The sequence below is a fragment of the Schistocerca cancellata genome, chromosome 10 (assembly GCF_023864275.1).
Source record: "Schistocerca cancellata isolate TAMUIC-IGC-003103 chromosome 10, iqSchCanc2.1, whole genome shotgun sequence".
NCBI classification, from domain to species: domain Eukaryota; kingdom Metazoa; phylum Arthropoda; class Insecta; order Orthoptera; family Acrididae; genus Schistocerca; species Schistocerca cancellata.
In genome coordinates this window covers 142,945,138-142,957,456 of record NC_064635.1, presented here as the reverse complement: position 1 = coordinate 142,957,456, position 12,319 = coordinate 142,945,138, and positions in this window count along the sequence as shown.

The following is a 12,319-nucleotide window of genomic DNA, read 5'->3' as shown; positions in this document are numbered from 1 at the left end:
ATAATGTTCGAATACAATATATGTTCCCAAAATCGTGCTGCATATCGATGTTAATGGTATGGGCCTGTAATATAGTGCATTATTCTACTACCTTTCCTGAATATTGGTATGACCTGTGCAACTTTCCAGTCTTCTTGTTCGGATGTTTCGTCGAGCGAACGGTTGTATGTGGTTGATAAGTATGGCGAAATGGCTGAAGGAAAAACGTGAAGATAACGAAAAAGAAATGATTGTCGGAAGGACAGACTCAGCATACAGAAAAATCAAAAGAATCTTCGGTGACATTATAAGCAAGGGTGATAACATTAAGAGTTCAACGGGAATTCCGCTGTTAAATGTAGAGGAGAGTGCGGATAGTTGGAAAGAATACATTGAAAACCTCTATGAGGGGGAAGATTTGTCTCATGTGATAGAAGATGAAACAGGAGTCGATTTAGAAGAGGTAGAATCAGAATTTAAAAGGGCTTTGGAGGACTTACGATCAGATAAGGCAGAAGGGATAGATAACATTCCATCAGAATTTCTAAAATCATTGGGGGAAGGGGCAACAAATGAATATTCACGTTGGTGTGTAGAATGTATGAGTCTGTCGACATACCATCTGACTTTCGAAAAAGCATAATCCAATTCCGAAGGTGGCAAGAGCTGACAAGTGCGAGAATTACCGCACGATCAACTTAACGGTTTATGCATCCAAGTTGCTTACAAGAATAATATACAGAAGAATAGAAAGGAATATTGAGGATGCACTACATGACAATCAGTTTGGCTATGGGAAAAGTAAAGGCACGAGTGAGGCAATTCTGAAGTTGCGGTTTATAACGGAAGCAAGACTAAAGAAAAATCAAGACAAGTTCATAGGATTCGTTGACCTGGAAAAAGCATTCGACAATGTAAAATGGTGCAAAATGTATGAAATTCTGAAAATGCAGGGGTAAGCTATAGAGAGACAGACGGGTCATGTACAATATGTACCAAGAACGAAGTGCTCGTGTTAAAAAGGGTGTAATACAAGGATGCAGCCTTTTGCCCCTACTGTTCAATCTGTACGTCGAGGAAGCAGTGATGGAAATAAAAGAAAGGTTCAGGAGTGGAATTAGAATTCAAGGTGAAAGGATATCAATGATACGATTCGCTGATGACATTGCTATCCTGAGTGAAAGTGAAGAAGAATTATGTCATTTGCTGAACAGAATGAACAGTCTAATGAGTACAGAGAATGGATTGAGAGTAAATAGAAGAAAGACGAAGGTAATGAGAAGTAGCTGAAATGAGAACAGTGAGGAACTTAACATCAGGATTGATGGTCACGAAGTCAATGAAGTTACGGAATTCTGCTGCCTCCGCAGTAAAATAACCAATGACGGACGGAGCGAGGAGGACATTAAAAGCAGACTAGCACTCACAAAAAGGGCATTCCTGGCCAAGACAAGTCTACTAACATCAAATACCGGCCGTAACGTGAGGAAGAAATTTTTGAGAATGTATGTCTGGAGTAGAGTTTTGTATGGTAGTGAAACATGGACTGTGGGAAAACCTGAACAGAAGAGAATCGAAGAATTTGAGATGTGGTGCTGCAGAGGAATGTTGAAAATTAGGTGGGTTGATAAGGTAAAGAATGAGGAGGTTCTGCGCAGAATAGGAGAGGAAAGGAATATGTGGAAAACACTGATAAGGAGAAGGGACAAGATGAAAGGACATCTGTTACGAATCAGAGAACGACTTACATGATTCTAGAGGGAGCTGTAGAGACCAAAAACTGTAGAGGAAGACAAAGATTGGAATACACCCAGAAAATAGTGAGGACCTAGATTGCAAGTGATACTCTGAGATGAAGAGGTTGGCACAGTAGAGGAATTCGTGGCGGGGCGCATCGAACCAGTCAGAAGACTGATGACAAAGAAAAGTATGCAGCTATTGTTTCAGCATACTCTGAAAGGAAGCTAACTAGTATAGAGTCTGGACCGGGAGACTTGACTTTGTTACATCATTTAAGTTGCTTCACTACTCCGAGGATATCTATTTCTACGTTACTCATGTTTGCAGCTGTTTTTGATTCGAGTTCTGGAATATTTACTTCGTCTTATTTGGTGAAGGGCTTTAGAAAGGCTGTGTTTAGTATCTTTGCTTTGACAGCACTGCCGTCGATAGCATTTCCATTGCCACTGCGCAGATAAGGCATTGATTGTGCCTTGCCGCTAGCATACTTCGCTTACGACCACAATCTCTTTGGATTTTCTGTCAGGTTTCGAGACAAACTTTTGTTGAGGAAACTATTATAAGCATCTCCCATTGAAGTCCGCACTGAATTTCGAGCTTCTGTAAAAGATCGACAATCTTGGAGATTCTGCGTATATTTAGACAAGAGCGATGGTGCGTCTGCAACCATAAACTACCGAATACAACATCGCTTTTACAGCCAGTTCATTGATGGTAGCCACTGATGGGATCGTGTATACGATTGTAGTTCACCCCCTCCGTTAAGGATGGTATATTAAGTCAGCGAAACTGGTTGTAGTATAATAAAACCACATCAAAGCGACAGCTGCTCCGTTTTATGACTGTCTACGTGCTTCAGGAGGAGCCCTCGAGCGAGATGTACGCCGGCGGCAAGAGCACCGTTCACCGTTCGGTGCCAGACGCCGGGTCCCCAGATTTTCTCGTGTTTCGCGAAACGGCCGTCTTCCTCCCTCTAGGGATTCCCGCTTGAGTTTACGTAGTATTTCCGTAATATTCGTGTCTCTGTTTTCCTCTATAGCTCTTACCTTCTACAACTTCCTCTAGCACCATGAAAGTTCTTCCCTGACGTCTCAACACACGTCTCCTTTTGCTTGTCAGTGTTTTCCAAAGGTCCCTTCCTCGGCGATTCTGCGGAGAAACTCCTTCATATTCCGTGCCTTATCAGTCCATCAAATTTTCAACATTCACCTGAAGCGCCACCGCTCACAGACTTCGATTCTCTTCTGTTCCGATTTTCCCACAGTTCACGTTTCACTAGCATGCTGTCCTCCAAATGTCAGAAATTTCTTCTTAAAATTAGGATCTATGTTTCATACTAGCAGACTTCTCATGGCCACGAATGCACTTTTCGCCATTGCTAGTCTGCGTTTTATGTCCTCCTTACGTTGTCCGTCACGGCTTATTTTTGCGGCCTAGATAGCAGAATTGCTTAACTTCATCTACTTCTTGATCGCCAGTCGTGATGTTAAGTTTCTCGCTGTTCTCATACTTCTCTTTACTTTCGTCTCTCTTCGACTTACTCTGAAATCATATTCTGTATTCATCAGACTGTCCATTCCATTCAACACATCCCGTAATTGTTCTCCTCTTTCTGAGGATAGCAGTGTCACGAGCGAATCGTATTATTGATATCCTTTCACCTTGAAGTTTAATCCCGTCCTTGAACCTTTGTTTTATTTCCGTCAATGCTTCTTCGATGTACAGATTGAACGGTATGGGCCGCAGGATTGCATCCCTGTCTTACATTCTTTTTAATCCGAGCACTTCGTTCTTGGTCTTCCAGTCAGGTACCGGTAACAAATCCAGCTGAACGCCTCTGAATGTATTCGATGTCTTCCTTTAATCCTTCCTGGTGGGGGTCCCAAACACTCGGACAGTACTCAAGAATGGGTCGCACTGGTGTTTGTGCACGGTCTCCTTTATGCGGGCAATATCGTGGTGATGTTACAAACTTTCACGGACGATGGAGAATGATAACTGTATCAGTTTCCGGTAAGGGATGTCCGGAAACGACATAATCGGAAGTCATAAGCGAAAATCGTTTTGATACCTCTTACGGTGAAATAAATCTACCAGTACTGTTGTTTCTAAGATAGCAGAGGTGGTAGTATAGACCAAAATAATAAATGAAAGTCTCTAAGATGCATGCCTTAAGGGCCCACGTTTACCAGACCATCGGGTGGTGGGTTTCCGGGTTCCGCTTAATAGGACTAGAAGACTCTTGAGTCCATTACACACAGGAAGCGGCTATGCGGATAGCGGGGGCTATGTGGAAGGGACTGGGCGGTTTTAGGCTAGAGAGGAAACCACAGAAAAGGCGTCCATCTAAAAGGGGGCAGGTAAAACACAGTAAGGTAGTTATAGAAACGATCGGTATTATAAATTGTCGTAGCTGTGGTGGGAAAGAACCAGAGCCCCAAGCCCCTATAGAAAGCATTTAAGCTCTAATAGTTATAGGTACAGAAAGCTGGCTAAAGCCGGAATAAGTTCAGCCGAAATTTTTTCCAACGATCTAACAGTGTTCAGAAAGGATAGAGCAAATACAGTTGGTGGTGCAGTATTTATTGCTGTCAGAGGTAGTTTGCCTTGTAGCGAAACTGAAGTAGATAGTTCGTGTGAAATAGTATGGGTAGAGGTTATACGTGACAATCGGACTAAACTATTAATTGGATCGTTTTACCGACCCCCCGACTGAGAAGATGTAGTTGCTGAACAGTTCAAAGAAAACTTGAGCCTCATTTGAAATAAGTACCCTGCTCATACAATTATAGTCGGTGGTGACTTCAATCTCCCCCGGTATGCTGGAAAAATTATACGTTTAAAGCCGGCGGTAGGCATAAAACGTCATCCGAAATTGTACTGAATGCTTCCTCAGAAAACTTTTTTGAGCAATTGGTTAATGAGCCCACGGTTGCGAAAGCATACTTGACCTCTCAGCAACAAATAATCCTGGACAAATGGTGAGTATCGTGGCGAATACAGGGATTAGCGACCACAAGGCAGTTGCTGCTAAGCTGAATAACGTAACACCCATAACCATCAAAAAGAAACACAATCTATATAAAAAAGCTGATAAAAATGCTCTTAACGCCTTTCTAAGAGACAATCTCCACTCCTTCCGATCTGATCACGTAAACATAGAAAAGATGTGGAATGATTTCAAAGAGATAGTACCTATGCCAATTGAGAGATATATACCACATAAATTAATAAGTGATGGTACTGATCCCGCATGGTACACGAAACTGGTCAGATCGTTGTTGCAGAAGCAACGATAAAAGCATGCCAAATTTAAGACCATAAAATCCCCAAGACTGGCAAAGTCTTGCTGAAGTTCGAAATAAGATGCTTTTAATAATTTCCACAATGAAACTCTGTCTCGGAATCTGGCAGAAAACCCAAAAAGATTCTGGTCATATATAAAGCACACCAGTGGCAAGACGCAATCAATACCTTCACTGCGCGATAACAACAGTGAAGTAACTGATGACAGTGCCACTAAAGCAGAGTTATTAAACACTGTTTTCCGAAACTCCTGCACCAAAGACGACGAAGTAAATATTCCTGAATTCCAATCAAGAACAACTGGTAAGATGATAAACACAGAAGTAGATATCCTCGGTGTAGCAAAGTAACTTAAATCACTTAATAAAGGCCAGGTTCCTCTCAGAGTATGCTGATACATGTTGTTGTCGTTGTGGTCTTGAGTCCAGAGACCGGTTTGATGCAGCTCCCCATGCCACTCTATCCTGTGCAAGCTTCATCTCCCAGTACCTACTGCAACCTACATCCTTCTGAATTTGCTTAGTGTAGCTTAGTGTATTCATCTCTTGGTCTCCCTCTACAATTTTTACCCTCCACGCTGCCCTCCTGTACTAAATTGGTGATCCCTTGATGCCTCAGAACATGTCCTACCAACCGATTCCTTCTTCTAGTCAAGTTGTCACAAATTTCTCTTCTCCCTAGTTCTATTTAGTACTCCTCATCAGTTACGGTATGTGATCTACCCATCTAACCTTCAGCATTCTTCTGTAGCACCACATTTCGAAAGCTTCTATTCTCTTCTTGTCTAAACTACTTACCGTCCATGTTTCACTTCCATATGTAACTACACTCCATTCAAATACTTTCCGAAACGACTTCCTGAAACTTAAATCTATACTTTATGTTAACAAATTTCTCTTCCTCAGAAATTGTATCATGCTGATACAATAGCTTAATATTTAGCAATTATATACAATCGCTCGCTCACAGAAAGATCCGCACCTAAAGACTGGAAAATTCCACAACTCACACCAGTTCCCGAAAAGGGAGGTAGGAGTAACCCGCTGAATTACAGGCCCATGTCACTGTCGTCGAATTGCAGTAGGGTTTTGGAACATCAACTGTGTGATCAAAAGTATCCGGACAGCTGAAAATGACTTACAAGTTCGTGGCGTCCTCTGTCGGTAGTGCTGGAATTCAATAATGTGTTGTCCCACCCTTAGCCTTGATGACAGCTTCCACTCTCGCAGGCATACGTTCAATCAGGTTCTGGAAGGTTTTTTGGAGAATGACAGCCCATTCTTCACGGAGTTCTCCACTGAGAAGAGGTATCGATGTTGGTCGGTGAGGCTTGACATGAAGTCGGCGTTCCAAAACATCCCAAAGATGTTCTATAGGATTCAGGTCATGACTCTGTGCAGGCCAGTCCATTGCAGGGATGTCACTGTCGTGTAACCACTCCGCCACAGGCCGTGCATTACGAATAGGTGCTCGATCGTGTTGAAAGATGCAATCGCCATCCCCGAATTGCTCTTCAACAGTGGGAAGCAAGAAGGTGCTTAAAACATCAATGTAGGCCTGTGTTGTGATAGTGCCACGCAAAACAACAAGGGGTGCAAGCCCCCTCCATGAAAAATACGACCACACCATATCACCACCGCCTCCGAATTTTGCTGTTGGCACTACACACGCTGGCAGATGACGTTCACCAGGCATTCGCCATACCCACACCCTGTCATCGGATCGCCACATTGTGTACCGTGATTCGTCACGCCACACAAAGTTTTTCCACTCTTCAATCGTCCAATGTTTACGCTCCTTACACAGAGGGAGGCGTCGTTTGGCATTTTTCGGCGTGACGCGTGGCTTATGCGCAGCCGCTCGACCATTAAATCCAAGTTTTCTCTTCTCCCGCCTAACTGTCATAGTACTTGCAGTGGATTCTGATGCAGTTTGTAATTCCTGTGTGATGATCTGGATATATGACTGCCTATACGACTCTTTTCAGCTGTCGGCGGTCTCTGTCAGTCAACAGTCGAGGTCGGCCTGTACGCTTTTGTGCTGTACGTGTCCCTTCACGTTTCCACTTCACTATCACATCGGAAACAGTTGACCTAGGTATGTTTAGCAGTGCGGAAATCTCGCGTACAGACATGTTACATAACTGACACCCAATCACCTGACCACGTTCGAAGTCCGTGATTTCTTCGAAGTGCCCCATTCTGCTCTCACACGATGTCTAATGACAACTGAGGTCGCTGATATGGAGTACCTGGCAGCACAATGTACCTAATATGAAAAGTATGTTTTTAGGGGTGTCCAGATACATTTGATCACATAGTGTATACTGTATTCGAACATTATGAAGTACCTCGAAAAAACGATTGATTGACACATATTCAGCACGGATTCAGAAAATATCGTTCTTGCGAAACGCAACTAGCTCTTTATACTGATGAAGTAATGAGAGCTATCGACAGGTGATGTCAAATTGATTCCTTACTTTTAGATTTCCAGAAGGCTTTCGACACCGTTCCTCACAAGCGTCTTGCAACCAACCTATGCCTATGGAATATCGCCTCAGTTGTGCGACTGGATTCGTGATTTCCTGTCAGAAAGGTCACAATTCGTAGTAATACACGGAAAGTCAACGAGTAAAACAGAATATCCGACGTTCCCCAAGGAAGTGTCATAGGCCCTCTATTGTTCCCGATATATATTAACGACATAGGAAACAATCTGAGTAGCCCTCTTAGATTATCTGCAGATGATGCTGTCATTTGGCGTCTTGTAAAGTCATCAAATGACCAGACCGAATTGCAAAATTATTTAGATAAGGTACCTGTATGGTGCGTAAAGTGGCAATTGACTTTGAATAAAGAAAAGTGTGAAGTTCTGGACATGAGTACTAAAAGAAATCCGCTAAATTTCGTTTACGCGATAAGTTACACAACTCTGAAGGCTGTAAATTCAACTAAATACTTAGGGGTTACAGTTACAAATATCCTTAATTGGAGTGATCACATAGTGTTGTGGGTAGATCAAAGCAAAGACTGCGATTCATTGGCAGAACACTTAGAAGGTGCAACTGATCTACTAAAGAGACTGCTTACTCCAGGCTTGTCCGCCCTATTCTGGAGTATTGCTGTGCGGTGTGGGATCCGCATCAGGTGGTACTGACGGATAACATTGAAAAAGTTCAAAGAAGGGGGGCTCGTTTTGTATTATCGCGAAATAGGGGAGATAGTGCCACAGACATGATATGTGAATTGGAGTGGCAATTATTAAAACAAAGGCGTTTTTCGTTGCGACGGGATCTTCTCATGAACTTTCAATCACCAGTTTTCTCCTCCGATTGCGAAAACATTCTGTTGGCACCCACTAAATAGGTATAAATGACCATCACGATAAAATAACAGAAATCAGGACTCGCACAGAAAAATTGAAGTGCTCGTTTTTCCCGCGCGGCGTTCGAAAGTGAAACGGTGGAGAGACAGCTTGAAGTTTGTTCACTGAACTCTCTGCCAGGCACTTAATTGTGAATAGCAGAGTAGACGTAGACCATTTTTTCTTATTTACGTCGATACTACCTCCATTCAAGATAAGGGAAGTAAAGAGCCTGTAGTAGAAGAGATCTTATTCACAGTATCGAAGACGATCACGTGCTCGTAGCTATAGAGGCAAGCATTTGAGAGGCCATGTTTCCAAGACATTTTTTCCTAGCTTTGGCCGATACTACCACCTCTGTAAATTACCTGTCTTAGCGACACCAGTACCGGTACATTTATTCCACCGTCAGATGTATCAGAAGGATTTTCCATTGTAACTTTCGTCTAGGTTGTTTCCGGACTACAATCCCTTAGCTCAATTTGACACATTTACCCTCCTCCATCACCACCCTGCAGATGAACCACACACTTCTAGAGTACTCCAACAACAGAGAAGTCGAGCATTTTTCTGCACTACTACCGTCCTTAGGCGCTCGTTCTATTTCATGTCGCTTTGCAACGTCACGCTCAGATATTCAGTCGCTGTTTCTGTGTCAAGCAGCACACAGTCAATTCTGTATTCGAACGCTACGGGCTTTTTTTCTTTCTCATCTACATTGACGTACATTTTTCCACTTTCGTAGCACGCTGTCATCACACCGAACAGAAAATAAGAAATGCTTAAAGCCGTTTAAAAGTATTTTAGTATTGTACTGCATGTAACTGTATTGTAAATACCGTTCTGCTAATTTTTCCCTCTCTGAATCATCAGTTTTTTGTCTGGTTTGATGCGGCCCGTGACGAATTCCTCTCCTGTACCAACCTCTTGATTTCAGAGTAGCTTTTGCAATCTACGTCCTCAATTATTTGTTCGATAAGTCTCTGTATTCCCCTACAGTTTTCAGCCTTTCTTCTATAGCTTCCTCTAGTCATTCCGTGATGCCTTAACACATGTCCTACCATCCTGTCCATTCTTCTTTCCTGTGTTTTCAACATATTTCTTTCCTCGACGATTCTTCGGAGAACCACCTCATTCCTTACCGTATCAGTCCACCTACTTTTCAACTTTCTTCTGTAGCAACACATCTCAAATCCTTCGATTCTCTTCTTTTCTGGTTTTCCCACAGTCCGTGTTTCACTAACATACAGTGTTATGTTCCACACGTACATTCTTAGAAATTTATTCCTCAAGTTAAGGCCACTGTTTGATATTCGTAGATTTCTCTTTGATAACTAACATTCTGTATAGATGATAGCGTTTGTGCCATCTCTTCGTTGGCGTACAATGTAGTCATACAGGCCTTCAGATGAAGCCTGTTTACTAATGACCGGAGTGCATTTTCTTAATGTTTCCATTTGTTTACTGTTGACTGTAGGAAGTGGACGAGTTACATTAGCGTGCGTACTAGCAGTGTCTGCTACTACAGCGAGTTAGTCAACTTTGATAATTTTAATAACGTCATGTTTACGTAAATGGTGCACAGTCATGCTTTTCTGAACACCTGTTGAGGAGAGGAAGTGAGTTACCGCATAAAAAGCGTACACAAAAATGAAGTATTTGTTCGTATCTTCGCAGACAACACAGAGACAACAAAGGTTGGTTAAAGCATCTCTGGTGGCTAAACAACATTTAGTTGATAAACTCTTTGTTTTGCTTCTCGACAAAAAGTTATTTGTGTGCTCAACATAAGAGACGCCCCCCCCTCTACAGTGACTTGTGGGGTATCTGCATTACCTACGTCTATGTAATGCGGTATTGACCACCAAACTTCACTAGAGGTGGTCCCACCACTATAAATGGAGGAAGGGAACATTGTATTGTCCGTAGAAAAGCAGTAACAGCAGAGCTAAGAAAAGGACGTGATACAGGCGAACGATCATATTTGGAGGGATGAGTTGATGACAGAATTGGGAGAGATGAAGAACATACCACACGTCGTTGATAGTATCCTCCACGACGGCGGTTTTTTGTAAAAGTTGATGGCTACCGTTCCAGTGCCCTTCAACGTGAAGAACGTATTCCTGATGGATATGTGCTCTCAACAATGTTGTTCATCTCGCATGTTAATGTTATACCGGTACTTCCGCAACCGATTCTGTCACAATTCGCAGATGCCACTGCGCTCCTCGCAGCCGTCGACTTAATGCCGCCATAGGACTCCTCCAACGACAACTGGAACTCACTGTAGAATAGGCAACGGCTAACCAGTATCAGGCTCAATTCTGAAAAAATCACCTGTCATGTTTACTAGGCGGTGTCCCGAACTGTGGCCGACTCCTAGTTAACAGTGTGGAATGACTCGGGGTAGATCGGGTCAAGTATCTTGACGTGACGATTGACAGGAAACATCACTTTAAAGCACGCACGCAAGACAAAAAGATGAAGATCGCGGGGGTCATGCGTTAAGTGTACTTACTTCTCGCCAGTACGCAAATGAATGTGCTAGCCGAGCTTCGGATATGTAAAGCAGTAATCCTGTCCTCCTGTATGGATGTTCCTCGTGGGGAGTGACGAGCAGCTCCAACCATACACCCCTACAGAGATTCCAGAATATACACTCCTGGAAATTGAAATAAGAACACCGTGAATTCATTGTCCCAGGAAGGGGAAACTTTATTGACACGTTCCTGGGGTCAGATACATCACATGATCACACTGACAGAACCACAGGTACATAGACACAGGCAACAGAGCATGCACAATGTCGGCACTAGTACAGTGTATATCCACCTTTCGCAGCTATGCAGGCTGCTAATCTCCCATGGAGACGATCGTAGAGATGCTGGATGTAGTCCTGTGGAACGGCTTGCAATGCCATTTCTACCTGGCGCCTCAGTTGGACCAGCGTTCGTGCTGGACGTGCAGACCGCGTGAGACGACGCTTCATCCAGTCCCAAACATGCTCAATGGGGGACAGATCCGGATATCTTGCTGGCCAGGGTAGTTGACTTACACCTTCTAGAGCACGTTGGGTGGCACGGGATACATGCGGACGTGCATTGTCCTGTTGGAACAGCAAGTTCCCTTGCCGGTCTAGGAATGGTAGAACGATGGGTTCGATGACGGTTTGGATGTACCGTGCACTATTCAGTGTCCCCTCGACGATCACCAGTGGTGTACGGCCAGTGTAGGAGATCGCTCCCCACACCATGATGCCGGGTATTGGCCCTGTGTGCCTCGGTCGTATGCAGTCCTGATTGTGGCGCTCACCTACACGGCGCCAAACACGCATACGACCATCATTGGCACCAAGGCAGAAGCGACTCTCATCGCTGAAGACGACACGTCTCCATTCGTCCCTCCATTCACGCCTGTCGCGACACCACTGGAGGCGGGCTGCACGATGTTGGGGCGTGAGCGGAAGACGGCCTAACGGTGTGCGGGACCGTAGCCCAGCTTCATGGAGACGGTTGCGAATGGTCCTCGCCGATACCCCAGGAGCAACAGTGTCCCTAATTTGCTGGGAAGTGGCGGTGCGGTCCCCTACGGCACTGCGTAGGATCCTACGGTCTTGGCGTGCATCCGTGCGTCGCTGCGGTCCGGTCCCAGGTCGACGGGCACGTGCACCTTCCGCCGACCACTGGCGACAACATCGATGTACTGTGGAGACCTCACGACCCACGTGTTGAGCAATTCGGCGGTACGTCCACCCGGCCTCCCGCATGCCCACTATACGCCCTCGCTCAAAGTCCGTCAACTGCACATACGGTTCACGTCCACGCTGTCGCGGCATGCTACCAGTGTTACAGACTGCGATGGAGCTCCGTATGCCACGGCAAACTGGCTGACACTGACGGCGGCGGTGCACAAATGCTGCGCAGCTAGC